This window comes from Amphiura filiformis, chromosome 4, assembly GCF_039555335.1.
Source record: "Amphiura filiformis chromosome 4, Afil_fr2py, whole genome shotgun sequence".
Lineage (NCBI taxonomy): Eukaryota > Metazoa > Echinodermata > Ophiuroidea > Amphilepidida > Amphiuridae > Amphiura > Amphiura filiformis.
The window spans coordinates 42025350-42043189 of record NC_092631.1 but is presented as its reverse complement, the minus strand read 5'-3'; positions in this window follow the sequence as shown (position 1 = coordinate 42043189).

Below are 17840 nucleotides of genomic sequence, written 5' to 3'. Positions count from 1 at the left end.
GCACATTCATTATCTTGTTGCAAGTTGGTTGCTATTACCCACATTAATATAAAGACAATTGTAATTAAGTCTAATGTACGATACCCCAAAAAAAAGAAAAAAATCACAATGTGCATCTTCCTTTTTAGCTTCTTTTAGACCAAAATTAATCCCACTTTGATCTGTTATTTACATGTAGCATTAAAATTGCAAATTGCTGTGCGCATTTTACAAATTAGTCCCTCTAAAGCACCCTCTCCAAACAAGAAATCTTGGTGTCATATATGCAATATCAATAATATGTATACAAATGATAAATATGTTTGACATAATTATAAGAAAAATATGTATAAATGTATGTAATTATTTATGGGTCATAGTAGAAAAAAATGGATTACAAGAGTAGAAGTGGTTGTTAGCCTTTCTGATAATATACCAAATGTTATTTAACTATTTGATAACATGATTAGACCACATATGGCAATAAAACAATAGGTTAATGTCATAAAAATGTGTATTTGCATTAAAAAAAAAAGTATAATATTTCTAGTTCATAATATCTTTGGTTAGCCAGTCAAAAGAAAAAATCATCACGTTCAATGATAAAATAGGCGATTGTTTATATAAATAATTTAATATTTGTACTATATATTTTGTATCTTAAATTGTTTTATTTCTCTTTTAATTGTTAACAATAATAAATCAATGTATGAATGATGGCTAAATTAATATATCTGTCAAATTGGAAGTCTTTTCTTTTCAGTTGTTTCTATCTGGTGAAAACACACGGTATTCAAAATATTTGTTCCTGTACCACCTTTTTGTGAAAACGTTCATGAGGTATACGTTCGTTCAAAATTTCTTGGAAATGGTTACAAACAACGCTATCATGTTCCTCTAGTCATAAATATTCAGAAATGAAAATTATAATTTGACATACACAAATTGCACCTGAGAATTATATTGTTATATGTACATATGAGCCCCATATATCACATACTATTGGCAGCTTCCGGGCTCAGAATATGTACACAGATAGCACCTCAGGAATTATATTTTTACTAACACCCACACACCCATCTACCCCACACACCCCGGACTGAACAGACAGATCGTATTATATCATAATTGGAAATACCAGCGTGACGCGTTAAGGCTGTCCCATTTAAATTACATACCCATTGGCTGTTCCATTTAATTTACATACTCTCTGAAATGGCTGTTCCATTTAATTTACATACTCTCTCTGGAATAGTTTCCCCCTAATCATATTGCACATCCTCACTGTGAGTAAGAGAGACTGACAAGAGCAACCTACGGAGAGTAAGAGAGACGACTGGGAGGGTACTTTTTACAATTTCTTTATTTTAAGTGCTACGACAGTGCAATCTACATTCAGTTAAAGCTTGTGACTTGGACTTTCACTTTTTACACGTTTTCTGCCCAATTGGGCGACTTTTTACCATTTCTTTATCAGCAAAAAAAGAACTGTAAGTTTGGGTACACCGATAACATGCGGGTATAGCCGTATTTGTGTACACATATATATAGCCTTCTAGTTATACCCGCATGCGAAGCATGGACGGGTATATTGCCATCCTTATACCCGCATGCGAAGCATGGACGGGTATATTGTTATCCTGTGGTTTCTTATACCCGCATGCGAAGCATGGACGGGTATATTGCCATCCTATGGTTTCTTCTCCTCCTTATACCCGCATGCGAAACATGGACGGGTATATTGCCATCCTATGGTTTCTTCTCCTCCTTCTCCTTCTCCTTCTCCTTCTCCTTCTCCTATCAAACACATCATTCTGTCAAGGCTAGCGCTAAAACTACAAGGGCCCCAGGGCCCATATGTGGTACACTTATGGGCCCTACCCCGTAAAAGTGCCTTTTGCCCATCTTGGCCCCAGAGGTCAAAGGTCACGGGCCCCAGGGGCCCGAATGAAAAAACACTAACCATGCTGTTTCTCATCAAATGAAGCAGCCTCAGGGCCGTGTGTTGGTACACTAATAGCCCCAGAGGTACTCTATATTTACAAGTATACATGGGCCCCATATGTTATATATTATGGGCCCCAGGGCCCCAAATGTTAAAAATAAGGGGCAACAGATTGACAAGGCTAGCTCTAAAAGTACAAGATCACTAGGGCTCATATGTGGCATATGTATGGGCCCTAAGTTGTAGATGTGCCTTTTGCCCATTTTGGCCCCAGATGTGCAAGGCTGGGGGCCCCAGGGGCCCTAATGTTAAAACAAAGGGCCGGCCGTTTCTCAGCAAATAAAGTAGCTACAGGGTTCAGATTTGGTACACAGATAGGTCTTTTAGTATTATATTGTCATATGCATATCTAACCCCCCGATGTCACATAATATGGGCCCCAGGGCCCCAAACGCTAAAACATAGGGCCGGCCGTTACTCAGTAAATAAAGCAGCTACAATGCCCAGCTTGAGTCTACTGATAGCACTTGAGAATCATACTTTAACATATGTACATGAGCCCCATAAGTCATATATATTGGGCCCCAGGGCCCCAAATGTTAAATCAAAGGGCCGGCCGTTTCTCATCATATAAAGCAGCTTTATGGCTCAGTGTTTGTACACAGATTGCACCTGAGAATTACATTGTTATATGTACATATGAGCCCCATATATCACATAATATTGGCCCCAGGGCCCCAAACGCTAAAACATAGGGCCGGCCGTTACTCAGTAAATAAAGTAGCTACAGTGGCCAGCTTGGGTCTACTGATAGCACTAGAGAATTATACTTCAATCATAAGTCAAATATTATGGGCCCCAGGGCCCAAAATGTTAAAACAAAGGGCAGGCCGTTTCTCATCAAAGAAAGTAGTTTCCGGGCTCAGAATTTGTACACAGATAGCACCTGAGAATTATATTGTTACTAACACCCACACACCCATCCACCCCACACACGTAGGACTAAACAGACAGATCGTATTATATCATAATTGGAAATACCAGCGTGAAGCGTTAAGGCTGTTCCAGTTAAATTACATACCCATTGGCTGTTCCATATAATTTACATACTCCCTCTGAAATGTCCCCCAAAAAGGCTGTTCCGTTTAATTTACATACTCCCTCTGAAACGGCTGTTCCGTTTAATTTACATACTCCCTCTGGAATAGTTTTCCCCTAATCATATTGCATAGCCTCACTGTGAGTAAGAGAGACTGACAACAGCAACCTATGGAGAGTAAGAGAGACGACTCCCCTGGGAGGGACTTTTTACAATTTCTTTATTTTAAGTGCTACGACAGTGCAACCTACATTCAATTAAAGCTTGTGACTTGGACTTTCATTTTTTACACATTTTCTGCCCAATTGGACGACTTTTTACAATTTCTTTATTTTAAGTCCTCAGCAAATAAGGACTGTAAGTTTGGCTACACCGATAACATGCGGGTATAGCCGTATTTGTGTACAAATATATAGCCTTCTAGTTCTCCTTATCTATGCCTGTGGAACAGGGCATAGATATTCTGCTTATGCTCTTTAGTCTTCTCCTTTTCCTTCTTCTTCTCCTTCTGACACTTCATATTGACAGGACTATCTCCAAAACTACAAGGGCCTCAGGGCTCATATTTGGCACACTTGATGGCCCTACCCCATAGATGTGCCTTTTACCCATTTTGGCCTCATAGGTCAAAGGTCAGGGGCCCCAGGGGCCCAAATGTAAAAATCCAAAGAACACCGTTTCTCATCACATAAAGCAGTCTCAGGGCCCTGAGTTGGTGCACTGATAGGCCATGGGGTACTCTATATTTATAGGTATACATGAGCCCCATATGTCATATATTATGGGCCCCAGGGCCCCAAATGTTATAATAAGGGGCAACAGATTTACAAGGTTAGCTGTAAAACTACAAGGGCACTAGGGCTCATGTGTGGCGCACGTATGGGCCCAAACTTGTAGATATGCATTGTGCCCGTTTTGGCCTCAGATTTTAAAAGCTAGGGGCCCCAGAGGCCCAAATATTAAAACTAAGGGCCGGCCGTTTCTCAGCAAATAAAGTAGCTACATGGCTCAGATTTGGTACAATAATATATCTTTAGCATTATATTGTTATTTGAATATACGAGCCCCATATGGCACATAATATGGGCCCAGGGCCCCAAATGCTAGGGCCGGCCGTTACTCGGTAAATAAAGCAGCTACAATGCTCTATGTTGGTATACTGATAGCTGTTTCAGCATTAAACATATTACGGGGTGTCAGGGTGAGTTAATAGTGTCATGGTGGTGGGGGTGCGTGGTTGGGGGTTAGGGTGGGAATCACAGGCATAGATATTCGTGTTTGATCAAACACAACAGTGCCATCTAGTTATACCCGCATGCAATAGCATGCAGGGTATCTTCCCATCCTGTGGTTTCTTCTCCATCTCCTTCTCCTTCTCCTCCCATCAAACACATCATTCTGTCAAGGCTAGCGCTAAAACTACAAGGGCCCCAGGACCCATATGCGGTACACTTATGGGCCCTACCCGTAGATGTGCCTTTTGCCCATCTTGGCCCCAGAGGTCAAAGGTCACGGGCCCCAGGGGCCCAAATGTAAAAAACACAAACCATGCCGTTTCTCATCAGATGAAGCAGCCTCAGGGCCGTGAGTTAGTACACTGATAGCCCCAGGAGTACTCTATAAATACAAGTATACATGAGCCCCATATGTTATATATTATGGGCCCCAGGGCCCCAAATGTTAAAAATATGGGGCAACAGATTGACAAGCCTAGCTCTAAAGCTACAAGGGCACTAGGGCTCATATGTTGCACATGTATAAGCCCTAAATTGTAGACGTGCCTTTTGATCATCTTGGCCCCAGATGTACAAGGCTAGAGGCCCCAGGGGCCCAAATGTTAAAACAAAGGGCCGGCCGTTTCTCAGCAAATAAAGTAGCTACAGGGCTCAGATTTGGTACACAGATAGGTTTTCAGTATTATATTGTCATATGTACATATGTACCCCATATGTCACATAATATGGGCCCCTGGGCCCCAAACGCTAAAACATAGGGCCGGTCGTTACTCTGTAAATAAAGCAGCTTTAGGGCTCAGAGTTAGTACACAGATTGCACATGAAAATCACATTGCTATATGTACATGTGAGCCTCATATATTACATTATATGGGCCCCAGGGCCCCAAACGCTAAAACATAGGGCCGGCCGTTACTCTGTAAATAAAGCAGGTTTAGGGCTCAGAGTTAGTACACAGATTGCACCTGAAAATCACATTGTTATATGTACATGTGAGCCCCATATATTACATTATATGGGCCCAGGGCCCCAAACGCTAAAACATAGGGCCGGCCGTTACTCTGTAAATAAAGCAGCTTTAGGGCTCAGAGTTAGTACACAGATTGCACCTGAAAATCACATTGTTATATGTACATCTGAACCCCATATATTACATTATATGGACCCCAGGGCCCAAAACGCTAAAACATAGGGCCGGCCGTTACTCAGTAAATAAAGCAGCTACAGTGCCCAGCTTCAGTCTACTGATAGCACTAGAGAATTAAACTTCAACATCTGTCCATGGGCCTCATAAGTCAAATATTATGGGCCCCCTGGCAGCAAATGTTAAAAGAAAGGGCCGGCCGTTTCTCATCAAATAAAGCAGAATTTGTACACAGTAGCACCTGAGAATTATATTGTTATTAACACGCACATACCCCTCCCCCCACCCTACACACGTAGGACTAAACAGACATATCCGTATTATAATTATTAATATAATAATTGGAAATACCAGCGTGAAGCGTTAAGGCTGTTCCAGTTAAATTACATACCCATTGGCTGTTCTATTTAATTTACATACTCCCTCTGAAATGGTCCCAAAATAGGCTGTTCCGTTTAGTTTAAATACTCCCTCTAAAATGGCTGTTCCATTTAATTTACATACTCCCTCTGGAATAGTTTTCCCCTAATCACATTGCATAGCCTCACTGTGAATAAGAGAGACTGACAACAGCAATCTATGGAGAGACAACTCCCCTGGCAAGGGACTTTTTACAAGTTCTTTATTTTCAGTGCTACGAGAGTGCAACCTGCATTAAATTAAAGCTTGTGACTTGGACTTTCAATTTTTACACATTTTCCACCCAATTGGGCGACTTTTTACAATTTCTATATTAAAGTCCTCAGCAATTTGTACACAGATAGAACCTGAGATTTATATTGTTACTAACACCCACGCACGCACCCCTCCACCCCACACACGTAGGACTAAACAGACAGACCGTATTATATCATAATTGGAAATACCAGCGTGAAGTGTTAAGGCTGTTCCAGTTAAATTACATACCCATTGGCTGTTCTATTTAATTTACATACTCCCTCTGAAATGGCCCAAAAAAGGCTGTTCCGTTTAATTTACATACTCCCTCTGAAATGGCTGTTCCATTTAATTTACATACTACCTGAGTAAGAGAGAGTGACAACAGCAACCTATGGAGAGTAAGAGAGACGACTCCCCTGGGAGGGGACTCTTTACCATTTCTTTATTTTAAGTGCTACGACAGTGCAACCTACATTCAATTAAAGCTTGTGACTTGGACTTTCACTTTTTACACATACAATTTCTTTATTTTAAGTCCTCAGCAAATAAGGACTGTACGTTTGGGTACACCGATAACATGCGGGCATAGCCGTAGTTGTGGACAAATATATAGCCTTCTAGTTATACCCGCATGCGAAGCATGGACGGGTATATTCTTATTCTGTGGTTTCTTCTCCTCCTCCTTCTTCTCCATCAAACACATCATTCTGTCAAGGCTAGCGCTAAAACTACAAAGGCCCTTGAGCCCATATTTGGTACACTTATGGGCCCTATCCCGTAGAAGTGCCTTTTGCCCATCTTGGCCCCAGAGGTCAAAGGTCACGGGCCCCAGGGGCCCAAATGTGAAAATACAAAGCGCGACATTTCTCATCAAATAAAGGAGCCTCAGAGCCCTGAGTTGGTACACTGATAGCCATAGGGGTACTCTATATTTACAAATATACAGGAGCCCCATATGTTATATACTATGGGCCCCAGGGGCCCAAATGTTAAAATATGGTGCAACAGATTGACAAGCCTAGTTCTAAAAGTACAAGATCACTAGGGCTCATATGTGGCATATGTATGGGCCCTAAGTTGTAGATATGCCTTTTGCCCATTGTGGCCCCAGACTCACAAGGCTAGGGGCCCCAGGGGCCCAAATGTTAAAACAAAGGGCCGGCCGTTTCTCAGCAAATAAAGTAGCTACAGGGTTCAGATTTGGTACACAGATATGTCTTTAGTATTATATTGTCATATGTAAATATAACCCCCATATGTCACATAATATGGGCCCCAGGGCCCCAAACGCTAAAATATAGGGCCGGCCGTAACTTAGTAAATAAAGCAGCTACAATACCCAGCTTGAGTCTACTGATAGCACTTGAGAATCATACTTCAACATATGTACATGAGCTCCATAAGTCATATATATTGGGCCCCAGGGCCCCAAATGTTAAAACAAAGGGCCGGCCGTTTCTCATCATATAAAGCAGCTTCATGGCTCAGAGTTTGTACACAGATTGCACCTGAGAATTACATTGTTATATGTACATATGAGCCCCATATATCACATAATATTGGCCCCAGGGCCCCAAACGCTAAAACATAGGGCAGGCCGTTACTCAGTAAATAAAGCAGCTACAGTGGCCAGCTTGAGTCTACTGATAGCACTAGAGAATTATACTTCAACATAATTATGTACATGGGCCTCATATGTCAAATATTATGGGCCCCAGGGCCCCAAATTTTTAAACAAAGGGCGGGCCGTTTCTCATCAAAGAAAGCAGCTTCCGGGCTCAGAATTTGTACACAGATAGCACCTGAGAATTATATTGTTACTAACACCCACACACCCATCCACCCCACACACGTAGGACTAAACAGACAGATCGTATTATATCATAATTGGAAATACCAGCGTGAACCGTTAAGGCTCCCTCTGAAATGTCCCCCAAAAAGGCTGTTCCGTTTAATTTACATACTCCCTCTGAAATGGCTGTTCCATTTAATTTACATACTCCCTCTGGAATAGTTTCCCCCTAATCATATTGCATAGCCTCACTGTGAGTAAGAGAGACTGACAACAGCAACCTATGGAAAGTAAGAGACAACTCCCATGGGAGGGGACTTTTTACAATTTATTTATTTTAAGTGCTACGACAGTGCAACCTACATTCAATTAAAGCTTGTGACTTGGACTTTCACTTTTTACACATTTTCTGCCCAATTGGGCGACTTTTAAAATACTTTTTACAATTTCTTTATTTTAAGTCCTCAGCAATAAGGACTGTAAGTTTGGGTACACCGATAACATGCGGGTATAGCCGTATTTGTGTACAAATATATAGCCTTCTAGTTCTCCTTCTTCTATCAAACACATCATTCTGTCAAGGCTAGCGCTAAAACTACAAGGGCCCCAGGGCCCATATGTAGCACACTTATGGGCCCTACCCCGCAGATGTGCCTTTTGCCCATCTCGGCCCCAGAGGTCAAAGGTCACGGGCCCCAGGGGCCCAAATGTAAAAACACAAACCATGCCGTTTCTCATCAGATGAAGCCGCCTCAGGGCCCTGAGTTGGTACACTGATAGCCCCAGGGGTACTCTATATATACACGTTTACATGAGCCCCATATGTCATATATTATGGGCCCCAGGGCCTCAAATGTTAAAATAAGGGGCAACAGATTGACAAGGCTAGCTCTAAAGCTATAAGGGCACTAGGGCTCATATGTGGTATATGTATGAGCCCTAAGTTTTCAATGTGCCTTTTGCCCATTTTGGGCCCAGATGTTAAAGGCTAGGGGCCCCAGAGGCCTAAATGTTAAAACAAAGGGCCGGCCATTTCTCAACAAATAAAATAGTTACAGGGTTCAGATTTGGTACACTAATAGGTCTTAAGCATTATACTACTATATGTATATATGAGCCCCATGTGTCACATAATATGGCCCCAGGGCCCCAAACGCTAAAACATAGGGCCGGCTGTTACTCTGTAAATAAAGCAGCTACAATGCCCAGCTTGAGTCTACTGATAGAACTAGAGAATCATACTTCAACATATGTACATGAGTCTCATAAGTCAAATATTATGGGCCCAGGGCCCCAATTGATAAAACAAAGGGCCGGCCGTTTCTCATCAAATAAAGCAGCGTTAGGGCTCAGAGTTTGTACACAGATTGCACCTGAAAATTATATTGTTATATGTACATGTGAGCCCCATATATCACATTATATGGGCCCCAGGGCCCCAAACGATACATCATAGGGCCGGCCGTTACTCAGTAAATAAAGCAGCTACAGGGTTCAGATTTGATACACTAAACGGTCTTCAGCATTATATTGTTATGTGTATATGAGCCCCATGTGTCACACAATATGGGACTCAGGGCCCCAAACCCTAAAACATAGGGCCGGCCGTTACTCAGTAAATAAGGAAGCTACAATGCCCAGCTTTAGCCTACTGATAGAACTATAGAATTATACTTCAACATATGTATATGAGCCTCATAAGTCAAATACAATGGGCCCCAGGGCCCCAAATGTTAAAACAAAGGGCCAGCCGTTTCTCATCATATAAAGCTGCTTTAGGGCTCAGAGTTTGTACACAGACTGCACCTGAAAATTACATTGTTATATGTACATATGAGCCCCATATATCACATAATATGGGCCCCAGGGCCCCAAGCGCTAAAACATAGGGCCGGCCATTACTCGGTAAATAAAGCAGCTACAGTGCCCAGCTTGAGTCGCTTGATAGCACTAGAGAATTATACTTCAACATATGTACATGGACCTCATAACTCAAATATAATGGGCCCTAGGGCCCCAAATGTTAAAACAAAGGGCCGGCCGTTTCTCATCAAATAAAGCAGCTTCCGGGCTCAGAATTTGTACACAGATAGCACCTGAGAATTAAATATATTGTTACTAACACCCACCCCCCCTCCCCACACACATAGGACTAAACAGACAGATCCGTATTATAATATAATAATTGGAAATACCAGCGTGAAGCGTTAAGGCTGTTCCAGTTAAATTACATATCCATTGGCTGTTCCATTTAATTTACATACTCCCTCTGAAATGGCCCCAAATTAGGCTGTTCCGTTTAATTTACAAACTCCCTCTGGAATGGCTGTTCCATTTAATTTACATACTCCCTCTGGAATAGTTTTCCCCTAATCATATTGCATAGCCTCACTGTGAATAAGAGAGACTGACAACAGCAACCTATGGAGAGTAAGAGAGACGCCTCCCCTGGGAGGGACTTTTACAATTTCTTTATTTTAAGTGCTACGACAGTGCAACCTACATTCAATTAAAGCTTGTGACTTGGACTTTCACTGTTTACACATTTTCTGCCCAATTGGGCGACTTTTTTACAATTTCTTTATTTTAAGTCCTCAGCAAATAAGGACTGTAAGTTTGTGTACACCGATAACATGCGGGTATAGCCGTATTTGTGTACAAATATATAGCCTTCTAGTTATACCCGCATGCGAAGCATGGACGGGTATATTGTTATCCTGTGGTTTCTTCTCCTTCTTCTCCTCCTTCTCCTTCTCCATCAAACACCTCATTCTGCCAAGCCTAGCGCTAAAACTACAAAGGCCCTGGGGCCCATATGTGGTACACTTATGGGCCCTACCCCGTAGAAGTGCCTTTTGCCCATCTTGGCCCCAGAGGTCAAAGGTCACGGGCCCCAGGGGCCCAAATGTGAAAATACAAAGCACGCCGTTTCTCATCAAATGAAGCAGCCTCAGGGCCCTCAGTTGGTACACTGATAGCCCTAGGGGCACTCTATATTTACAAATATACAAGAGCCCCATATGTTATATATTATGGGCCCCAGGGGCCCAAATGTTACAATATGGTGCAACAGATTGACAAGCCTAGCTCTAAAAGTACAAGATCACTAGGGCTCATACATGGCATATGTATGGGCCCTAAGTTGTAGATGTGCCTTTTGCCCGTTTTGGCCCCAGATTTATAAGGCTAGGGGCCCCAGGGGCCAAAATGTTAAAACAAAGGGCCGGCCGTTTCTCAGCAAATAAAGTAGCTACAGGGTTCAGATTTGGTACACAGGTAGGTCTTTAGTATTATATTGTCAAATGTATGTATAACCCCCATATCCCACATAATATGGGCCCCAAGGCCCCAAACGCTAAAACATAGGGCCGGCCGTTACTCAGTAAATAAAGCAGCTACAATGCCCAGCCTGAGTTTACTGATAGCACTTGAGAATTATACTTCAACATATGTACATGAGCTTCATAAGTAAAAAAATATGGGCCCCAGGGCCCCACATGTTAAAACAAAGGGCCGGCCGTTTCTCATCAATTAAGCAGCTTTAGGGCTCAGAGTTTGTACACAGATTGCACCTGAGAATTACATTGTTATATGTACATATGAGCCCCATATAGCACATAATATGGGCCCCAGGGCCCCAAATGCTAAAACATAGGGCCAACCATTACTCAGTAAATAAAGCAGCTGCAGGGTTCAGATTTGGTACACAGATAGGTCTTTAGTATTATATTGTCGTATGTATATATAATCCCCATATGTCACATAATATGGGCCCCAGGGCCCCAAACGCTAAAACATAGGGCCGGTCGTTACTCAGTAAATAAAGCAGCTACAATGCCCAGCTTGAGTCTACTGATAGCACTTGAGAATCATACTTTAACATATGTACATAAGCCCCATAAGTCATATATATTGTGCCCTAGGGCCCCAAATGTTAAAACAAAGGGCCGGCCGTTTCAAATCAAAGAAAGCAGCTTCCGGGCTCAGAATATGTACACAGATAGTACCTGAGAAGTATATTGTTACTAACACCCACACACCCATCCACCCCACACACGTAGGACTAAACAGACAGATCGTATTATCATAATTGGAAATACCAGCGTGAAGCGTTAAGGCTGTTCCAGTTAAATTACATACCCATTGGCTGTTCCATTTAATTTACATACTCCCTCTGAAATGGCCCCCAAAAAGGCTGTTCCGTATAATTTACATACTCCCTCTGAAATGGCTGTTCCATTTAATTTACATACTCCCTCTGGAATAGTTTCCCCTGAATCATATTGCATAGCCTCACTGTGAGTAAGAGAGACTGACAACAGCACCCTATGGAGAATAAGAGAGACGACTCCCCTGTGAGGGGACTTTTTACAATTTCTTTATTTTAAGTGCTACGACAGTGCAACCTACATTCAATTAAAGCTTGTGACTTGGACTTTCACTTCTTACATTTTCTGCCCAATTGGGCGACTTTTTACAATTTTTTTTTATTTTAAGTCCTCAGCAAATAAGGACTGTAAGTTTGGGTACATGCGGGTATAGCCGTATTTGTGTACAAATATATAGCCTTCTAGTTCTCCTTCTCCTCCTTCTCCTATCAAACACATCATTCTGTCAAGGCTAGCGCTAAAACTACAAGGGCCCCAGGGCCCATATGTGGTACACTTATGGGCCCTACCCCGTAGAAGTGCCTTTTGCCCATCTTGGCCCCAGAGGTCAAAGGTCACGGGCCTCTGGGGCCCAAATGTAAAAACACAAACCATGCCGTTTGTCATCAAATGAAGCAGCCTCAGGGCCGTGTGTTGGTACACTGATAGCCCAGGAGTACTCTATATTTACAAGTATACATGAGCCCCATATGTTATATATTATGGGCCCCAGGGCCCCAAATGTTAAAAATAAGGGGTAACATATTGACAAGGCTAGCTCTAAAAGTACAAGATCACTAGGGCTCATATGTGGCATATGTATGGGCCCTAAGTTGTAGATGTGCCTTTTGCCCATTTTGGCCCCAGATGTGCAAGGCTGGGGCCCCAGGGCCCTAATGTTAAAACAAAGGGCCGGCCGTTTCTCAGCAAATAAAGTAGCTACAGGGTTCAGATTTGGTACACAGATAGGTCTTTTAGTAGTATATGGTCATATGTATATATAACCCCCATATGTCATATAATATGGGCCCCAGGGCCCCAAATGCTAAAACATAGGGCCGGCCGTTACTCAGTAAATAAAGCAGCTACAATGCCCAGCTTGAGTCTACTGATAGCACTTGAGAATCATACTTTAACATATGTACATGAGCCCCATAAGTCATATATATTGGGCCCCAGGGCCCCAAATGTTAAAACAAAGGGACGCCCGTTTCTCATCATATAAAGCATCTTTATGGCTCAGTGTTTGTACACAGATTGCACCTGAGAATTACTTTGTTATATGTACATATGAGCCCCATATATCACATAATATTGGCCCCAGGGCCCCAAACGCTAAAACATAGGGCCGGCCGTTACTCAGTAAATAAAGTAGCTACAGTGGCCAGCTTGAGTCTACTGATAGCACTAGAGAATTATATTTCAACATAATTATGTACATGGGCCTCATAAGTCAAATATTATGGGCCCCAGGGCCCCAAATGTTAAAACAAAGGGCGGGCCGTTTCTCATCAAAGAAAGCAGCTTCGGGCTCAAAATATGTACACAGATAGCACCTGTGAATTATATTGTTACTAACACCCACACACCCATCCACCCCACACACACGTAGGACTAAACAGACAGATCGTATTATATCACAATTGGAAATACCAGCGTGAAGGGTTAAGGCTGTTCCAGTTAAATTACATACCCATTGATGGCTGTTCCATTTAATTTACATACTCCCTCTGAAATGGCCCCAAAAAAGGCTGTTCCATTTAATTTACATACTCCCTCTGAAATGGCTGTTCCATTTAATTTACATATTCCCTCTGGAATAGTTTCCCCCTAATCATATTGCATAGCCTCACTGTGAGTAAGAGATACTGACAACAGCAACATATGGAGAGTAAGAGAGACGACTCCCTGGGAGGGACTTTTTACAATTTCTTTATTTTTGGTGCTACGACAGTGCAACCTACATTCAATTAAAGCTTGTGACTTGGACTTTCACTTTTTTTTTCTGCCCAATTGGGCGACTTTTTACAATTTCTTTATTTTAAGTCCTCAGCAAATAAGGACTGTAAGTTTGGGTACACCGATAACATGCGGGTATAGCCGTATTTGTGTACAAATATATAGTTTTCTAGTTATACCCGCATGCGAAGCATGGACGGGTATATTGTTATCCTTTGGTTTCTTCTCCTTCTTCTTCTCCTCCTTCTCCATCAAACACATCATTCGTTCAAGGCTAGCGCTAAAACTACAAAGGCCCTGGGGCCCATATGTGGTAAACTTATGGGCCCTACCCTGTAGAAGTGCCTTTTGCCCATCTTGGCCCCAGAGGTCAAGGTCACGGGCCCCAGGGGCCCAAATGTGAAAAATACAAAGCACGCCGTTTCTCATCAAATGAAGCAGCCTCAGGGCCCTGAGTTGGTACACTGATAGCCCTTGGGGCACTCTATATTTACAAATATACAAGAGCCCCATATGTTATATATTATGGGCCCCAGGGCCCAAGTGTTAAAATATGGTGCAACAGATTGACAAGCCTAGCTCTATAAGTATAAGATGACTAGGGCTCATATGTGGCATATGTATGGGCCCTAAGTTGTAGATGTGCCTTTTGCCCCTTTTGGCCCCATATGTATAAGGCTAGGGGCCCCAGGGGCCTAAATGTTAAAACAAAGGGCCGGCCGTTTCTCAGCAAATAAAGTAGCTACAGGGTTCAGATTTGGTACATAGATAGGTCTTTAGTATTATATTGTCATATGTATATATAACCCCATATGTCTCATAATATGGGCCCCAGGGCCCCAAAAGCTAAAACATAGGGCCGGCCGTTACTCAGTAAATAAAGCAGCTACAATGCCCAGCTTGAGTTTTCTGTCAAATATTATGGGCCCCAGGGCCCCAAATGTTAAAACAAAGGGCCGGCCGTTTCTTATCAAATAAAGCAGATTCAGGGTTCAGAGTTTGTACACAGATTGCACCTGAGAATTATGTAGTTATATGTACATATGAGCCCCATATGTCACATAATATGGGTCCAGGGCCCAAAACGCTAAAACAGGGCCGGCAGTAAATAAAGCAGCTACATTATTGGAAATACCAGCGGGAAGCGTTAAGGCTGTTCCAGTTAAATTACATACCCATTGGCTGTTCCATTTAATTTACATACTCCCTCTGAAATGGCCCCCAAAAGGCTGTTCCGTTTAATTTACATACTCCCTCTGAAATGGCTGTTCCATTTAATTTACATACTCCCTCTGGAATAGTTTCCCCTGAATCATATTGCATAGCCTCACTGTAAGTAAGAGAGACTGACAACAGCAATCTATGGAGAGTAAGAGAGACGACTCCCCTGGGAGGGGACTTTTTACAATTTCTTTATTTTAAGTGCTACGACAGTGCAACCTACATTCAATTAAAGCTTGTGACTTGGACTGTCACTTTTTTACACATACAATTTCTTTATTTTAAGTCCTCAGCAAATAAGGACTGTAAGTTTGGGTACACAGATAACATGCGGGTATAGCCGTATTTGTGTACAAATATATAGCCTTCTAGTTCTCCTTATACCCGCATGCGAAGCATGGACGGGTATATTGTTATCCTTTGGTTTCTTATCTTCCCATCCTGTGGTTTCTTCTCCTCCTCCTTTTCCTCCATCAAACACATCATTCTGTCAAGGCTAGCGCTAAAACAACAAAGGCCCTGGGGCCCATATGTGGTACACTTATGGGCCTTCCCCCGTAGAAGTGCCTTTTGCCCATCTTGGCCCCAGAGGTCAAAGGTCACGGGCCCCAGGGGCCCAAATGTGAAAATACAAAGCATGCCATTTCTCATTCTATATACATCAAACAACCGTGTGATAGCACTAGGAAATTATACTTCAACATAATTATGTACATGGGCCTCATAAGTCAAATATTATGGGCCCCAGGGCCCCAAATGTTAAAACAAAGGGCGGGCCGTTTCTCATCAAAGAAAGCAGCTTCCGGGCTCAGAATTTGTACACAGATAGCACCTGAGAATTATATTGTTACTAACATCCACACACCCATCCACGACACACACGCAGGACAGATCGTATTATATCATAATTGGAAATACAAGCGTGATGCGTTAAGGCTGTTCCAGTTAAATTACATACCCATTGGATGTTCCATTTAATTTACATACTCCCTCTGAAATGGCCCCAAAAAGGATGTTCCGTTTAATTTACATACTCCCTCTGAAATGGCTGTTCCATTTAATTTACATACTCCCTCTGGAATAGTTTCTCCTGAATCATATTGCATAGCCTCACTGTGAGTAAGAGAGATTGACAACAGCACCCTATGGAGAATAAGAGAGACGACTCCCCTGGGAGGGGACTTTTTACAATTTATTCATTTTAAGTGCTACGACAGTGCAACCTACATTCAATTAAAGCTTGTGACTTGGACTTTCACTTTTTACACATACAATTTCTTTATTTTAAGTCTTCAGCAAATAAGGACTGTAAGTTTGGGTACACCGATAACATGCGGGTATAGCCGTATTTGTGTACAAATATATGGTTGTCTAGTTATACCTGCATGCGAAGCATGGACGGGTATATTGTTATCCTGTGGTTTCTTCTCCTCCTCCTCCTTTTCCTCCTCCTTCTCCTCCATCAAACACATCATTCTGTCAAGGCTAGCGCTAAAACTACAAAGGCCCTGGGGCCCATATGTGGTACACTTATGGGCCCTACGCCGTAGAAGTGCCTTTTGCCCATCTTGGCCCCAGGGGTCAAGGTCACGGGCCCCAGGGGCCCAAATGTGAAAATACAAAGCCCGCCGTTTCTCATCAAATGAAGCAGCCTCAGGGCCCTCAGTTGGTACACTGATAGCCCTAGGGGCACTCTATATTTACAATATACAAGAGCCCCATATGTTATATATTATGGGCCCCAGGGGCCCAAATGTTACAATATGGTGCAACAGATTGACAAGCCTAGCTCTGAACGTACAAGATCACTATGCCACATATGTGGCATATGTATGGGCCCTAAGTTGTAAATGTGCCTTTTGCTCATTTTGGCCCCAGATGTACAAGGCTGGGGCCCCAGGGGCCCAAATGTTTAAACAAAGGTCCGGCCGTTTCTCAGCAAATAAAGTAGCTACAGGGTTCAGATTTGGTACAAAGATAGGTCTTTAGTATTATATTGTCATATGTATATATAATCCCCATATGTCACATAATATGGGCCTCAGGGCCCCAAACGCTAAAACATAGGGCCGGCCGTTAGTCAGTAAATAAAGCAGCTATAATGCCCAGCTTGAGTCTACTGATAGCACTTGAGAATTATACTTCAACATATGTACATAAGCCCCATAAGTCATATATATTGGGCCCCAGGGCCACACATGTTAAAACAAAGGGCCGGCCGTTTTTCATCATATAAAGCAGCTTTATGGCTCAGAGCTTGTACACAGATTGCACCTGAGAACTACATTGTTATATGTACATATGAGCCCCATATATCACATAATATTGGCCCCAGGGCCCCAAACGCTAAAACATAGGGCCGGCCGTTACTCAGTAAATAAAGTAGCTACAGTGGCCAGCTTGAGTCTACTGATAGCACTAGGAAATTATACTTCAACATAATTATGTACATGGGCCTCATAAGTCAAATATTATGGGCGCCAGGGTACCAAATGTTAAAACAAAGGGCGGGCCGTTTCTCATCAAATAAGGCAGCTTCCGGGCTCAGAATTTGTACACAGATAGCACCTGAGAATTATATTGTTACTAACACCCACACACCCATTCACCCTACACACGGAGGACTAAACAGACAGATCGTATGATATCATAATTGGA